Below are 6000 nucleotides of genomic sequence, written 5' to 3' on the forward strand. Positions count from 1 at the left end.
ACAGCAAGCACAGTAGAACATTTTAGAATTTCCTAGTTGGTCCCTCACAACAAACCTTCCCAACAGAAAAACAAAACAACCCCAAAAGGAACAGAAAGGAAAAAGCAACATCAAACGAACATAAAAAAACACATAACATTGAAGCTTGAGGGGGAAAACCCCATTAGCATCAGAGTGCACAAAAACAGTTCCCCACCCCATGTCTCCCCTGCTATTTGTGTTTTTATTGGTGGTTTGTTTTGTATCCTTTGGAATTTCACTCCAGGGATCAATAAAGGTTTAGCTTATCTCTTACACATCTGAAATGTGTGGGGCCTTTTGTAGATGTTTAATATACATTTGAGAACACGATTTTTCTATCATAGCACGTGAACTGGATGTTCCTTTATTCATCTTCAGAGCATACAGTAGTATCATGGGAATAACTACTGGAAACTCATAGTGATAAGCTATATCTTTTCAGTTGAATTTTTCTCATATCAAAAGGTACAATCTCAGAGATAGATCTTATAGAAAATAAATGTGTATCTTGTTTGTTTTTCATTACATATAGTGTAAATGTCATCCTTAAACTGACACACAAAGCCATTAGTGGGCCAATAACATTTCAATAATGGTGTCATTTTGTGGTTAGAGATTAAAACAAAACAAAACCGTTCTCAGGCTGCATGAGAGCAACGAGAGAGGTCATAAACAGGAGAAATGGCATTGAGTCAGTAAGCACACTACATCAAAGCGTTCGCTACAGTTGCTAAATGCCTACACTCTAAAAACAAAAACTAGGCTCTACTAAATTTTATTGGTGAAACATTTTTACACTCAAAAATATTGAGTAAATATTACTGTTATGAAATCAAGTAGATGATACTCAATTAATTTGAGTAAAAGTAACCAAAACTTTTACGTACTTATTAACAACTAAAATTGAGTACAATGACCTAAAGAAATTGAGTAGATATAATTAAATTATTCAGTCAATGCCACAAAAGACTACAAGTAAATATATTGAAATATTAAGTAGATCTAATTGAATATTAGAGTATGATTTAACAAAACAAATATGTCACATTTACTCTATTCATTTACTTTTATTGATTTAATTCATATAGTACCATTTACCCCTTTCATTTACTTTACCTTTTACTCCAGGAGTACATGATGTCAAATGAATACACATGAAATAATTATGCAGATAATTATGTTTTTAATCAACTAATTTTGACCAGTGTAACACCACATCAAGTATGAACATTCAACATACTTTAGTATGTAAATGACATGCAACAATGCCTGCAAAAACAATATGTTTAAAGATAATGATCAGGAAAGGGGTATCCCTGACACTTTTAAAATGTTCTGTTTACTAAAGAGCAGTGTGTGTTCACAATACTGTATATAAGTACCTCTAATTGAACTGTGCATACTGTAAGTAAGCAGTCTGTCAAACATTATGCACCATAAGAACAATGAGCCCATCAAATGAACAGTAAGTCATTACCACAAAATACATTAAAGAAGACAGTCAGAGGCCATTTGGCATGAAAGAAAATCACAACTTGGAATATGAAATAATAAATAAGCATTTACAGTAGCTCAACATTTAAACATATTGACTATGCACACGTGTAATGTCTATATGCTAAACTGACCTGTTTGCATTATGACTCGAATGCACCAGAAACAAACACTTTACATTAACTAATTACTATCAGCAACAAATACCATTGCAAAAATGCTGTTTTGACAATAAATCCACTTTCAGTAGGTTATACCCACTTTCTGAGAGCATCTTGCTGAACAGTAGTCGACAAGCAGACATTTTTTCAGTCTCTGAACTTTGGCTGAAAGGTGTCCAGGATCCAACTCAACTAGTACTTTTTGGAACATCTCAAGACCATATCTGAGGTTCTTGGGGTATCTCAGATTAAAGGCATAGAACAGTCCCAACAGATAGCAGCAGACCCCCAAGATTGTTGAGGGCAGTGATGCCCTTAATCACAATACCTACATCAGTAGGTTCATTCATTGAGTCCTCTTGGTTCTGCAGCAGGTAGATCTTCATCTTCATCATCACCTCCTCTGTCAACTTCTCTTCTACTCTGACAGGTGCACCAGCAGCTTCCTTCCTGCACACATGTGAAGATACTTGTTTAGAACTCACTTTCAGGCTAAATGTTACAAGACACACAGACACACATTGAGCAATCCTAGCTGTCTCCACACATGCAGCCCTGGGCATAATCTTGAATCAGTTGGACCAGACATGCAACGGATGCAACAGCCATTCAGCCAATGTCACAACCTCATTCTCTGGACATCACTATGCTGTTCCTTTGCATGTGATGGTCTCATCCACGATGATATTAAAACGTCAAAACATTTATTTTACTAACTTGAAAGTCCTTGATCTTGACACTATCTTCTTCCAGATGGTCGATGAGACATCGGATGATGACCTCTCGTGTTCGTTGATTGGGGATTCCTCTCTGCAGAATAGAAAAATAATTATTTGAACAATAAAGAAAAAGTATGACTGCACTTTCATAACTAACATAAACTTTGGCAATACAATTGTTTCCACAACCCAGTTTTAGCAACGGAAGCTGGGAGACTGTCCTTAGTAGCTATTAAGACATACATTTAGAAATGAATAATCAGGAGAGAGAGTTGCAGGGGATAAAGATGAGTTTAGCATAAATTAATATAGTAATTATTGTCATTAGCCAGGTGAAATATAATTAAAGCAGTTAGAGTAAATGAAAGTTTCATACCTGAAGTACAATACTCATTTGTGCCCAAACTGCCCTTCTTGGACTGGAACATGGACAGTAGTTTGGGGGTATAGAAGTCCAACATTGCCATACATTTTGGCTCAAGATTCAGTGTGGTGATCATCCTGAACTTTGCACTAACCTAGAAGACAGGGATGAGGGGAAGAGAGTAAAAAAGAAGACATGTAGATAATAATGTAGGCCTATACCTGTGCATGTTATCTTCATTGTACACACCATTGTATGCAGCTGTGCATAGCTTGTAATAAATGCAAAAAGTCACAATGACTAGAGGGCTTGCACATTCCCCTCACTGTAACCTTAACTAGCTGCAAACCTTTGTAAAGAACATAAGTTATACCCAATACATTTGTGTAGCCTATATGCACAAAGATACAGTAAATCTACTTACCAATATTTGCAAACACTCTCCAGGTTTCTTGTTGAAGAAGATGTGTGCTGCTGCTGTTTGTTGACAGAATGTTCCAGTAGAACTTTCCCATGAACCCTTGTGTACAATTTTGAATCTTAGTCATATCTACTCAATTGTTTAAGTTGTTGTGAGAGATGAAAGATTATTAAGTTGGAATGAATAATAATTAAGGGTCTTTTTAAATTGATCCATATAAGTACTCCATACTCAAATATTATGAAGGAAAATTACCAAAACAAATTGAGTATAATTCATGAATAAAATCAGTTGGTCAAATACTAATTTATTCTCATGAAATTAACTCAAATAATATATGTACATCTAACTCAAAAAGAACAGTCGGATTTTTACTCATTTTGTTTGGTGTGACCTACTCAAACAATCACATACATGATATTCAGTGATTTTATTGAGTAAATATAACTTTTTCTAATAGTGCTATTTACTCGGTCACAGAATTCTTTCTTAGAGTGTACATTGTAAATTGCAATTGGGTTATATTCCAGTTGATCCCACCAATATAAAAGAGAGCGCGTCGCTAAGGAGAGGATGTTTAGCTCAGCAGGGGATGATCAAGACATAGAATAGAATATTAAACCCTTTGAATGATAGACTGTGTGAGTGTAGGTGTGCGTTTCCTCGTATGACTTCAGTAAGTTGATTGTGTGAGACTGTGAGTGTGCCTGCATGCTCACATGTGTTTATCGACGATGCCATAATGCAATTGTGAGCGTATGAGCGGTATGGAGGCGTGGGTGCATGTGCGCGCGCGTACACTTCACGCTGGGGTGTCGCAACAAATTCTGGGCCCTGGGTACAAGGATCCACTCACATTTTGTGCTTTAACTGAGCTTGTAGATCTGCTATTTTTGAAAAATCATGAAAATATTTCATTGAATATTTCAAATCCTTCTAAGGTTTTTTGAAAAACCTGTTTCTATGTCAGTTGTGCTCAAACATTTTCATGTCAAGGACCCCCAAAATGATATATAGGCTAATTTTGGCCACGGACCCCCTTGTCAAAATATTTAGTTTCAGGGACCCCCCAGAAGCAAAATTTTAGTTATAAATGTTTGTTTAAAAAATACATATATTCAAAGATTTGCACACATTTTCATGACTTTTCAAAAATAGCAGATAGATCTGCTATTTTTCAATAGCTAAAGTATAAAATAATTAAGGCCCCTCCACCTTGGGCCCTGGTAACTCAGTCCCACTCCCCCCCCCTTGTGACGCCCCTGACTTCACGCATAAACAAGACTGACACCGTCTCTTCTATAGGACCTGGTGGGTATGCAAGGCTCCTATTTCCTTTGAAGCACACAATCCCTCTTTGATGTTTGTTTGGTGCTGATCATTTATTTATCTAGCGGGGAGTCTGGTCTCGACGCGCTCCCACTCTCTAGCAAAAGCAATGCGTGCTGAGAAGCCCGCGTTTTCAAAGCTCTACTGTGCTGACGGCAGTGGTGGCATGTGTGGAATGGGAGAATGAGGTTTCGTCTTGTATTTGTTTTTGTCTTCCACTGACAAACATAGGCAGGGCAAATGAGTAAGGAAATGCTCCATGATCGCACGGAATTGAATTAATCAGAAGTAAAAAAATATATATATATTTATTTATGTTTGTCTTGTCTTGTTTTGTTTTGTGAAATGTGTGGTGTTAGGCGCGCTACAGACAGTTGCGAGAGCTATCGTGTCCGTATTGTCTGAGAATTAGGGAAGGAGGAGAGGTCCAATTCATTGTCAATGAAGGTCACGTGGTTTTTTGTCGTTGCCGTGTCACTTGGCAAAAAAGACAGCCTTCGGTTGAGCAAGAGACACGGCAACGACATGAAACCTGAGACTTAGATAGAAAATACATTGGACTTCCCCCTCCCTCCCTCATTCTCAAACGATACGGAGAAGATGTCTCACGCGTACCGGTATGTCTGATTGCGGCCTTAAACTTTTTGCACGCACATACGCTACAACAGCCCACTTTCACGTTTTGGCCTATAACTCTTGAACCTACAGACCAAAACTCACACAAATCCGTGCACTTTATCACTGTGACCAGAGCAAGTTTGCGGACCCTGTAGGCAACCTGGCCTGGCGGAGACTTTGCATCATGTTATGCTCACACCTGCATATTATGATAGTCTGCTAATGTTTAGCATGTACAAACCTGTATATGATGCTATACTGTTCTAAATATCATATCATACCTGCTTTCACATATGCTATCTATCTATCTGTCTGTCTGTCTATCTATCTATCTATCTATCTGTCTATCTATCTATCTATCTGTCTGTCTGTCTGTCTGTCTGTCTGTCTGTCTGTCTATCTATCTATCTATCTATCTATCTATCTATCTATCTATCAATCTATCTCTATCTAGAACATCACTTTTTGATTCTTTGATGGATGGAAAACCTCTGGAAATATAAGGACATGAATTCAGGCTTAAATTAGTTTCAAACTGGACATGTAGCTATATATAGCTGCATTATCAACTGTACTGCCCAGAACTACTGTATTCAGAGTGTCGAGATAGCTCTTGACAGGGACGTGCTGGCCATTGGGAAAAACGGGACAACTCCCGAAAGGCCGGTCCATTCCCGGCCGGTCCAGGCCGGCCATTAAAAAAAATGGCCAGCCCACAAAGTAAATATAACTCATGTTATTGGCCCACTGGCTTGTCTCTCATGATCTGAAATGGACAATCTTTGAGTAGCAGCAGCTATTGAGAGAGATCTCTATAGCTGCCACGCACCAGAAAAATGAGGGCGCAATGAGGGCCTCTCCAACTCCTTTTCC

The sequence above is a fragment of the Nannobrachium achirus genome (genome assembly GCF_963921795.1).
Source record: "Nannobrachium achirus genome assembly, chromosome: 12".
Lineage (NCBI taxonomy): Eukaryota > Metazoa > Chordata > Actinopteri > Myctophiformes > Myctophidae > Nannobrachium > Nannobrachium achirus.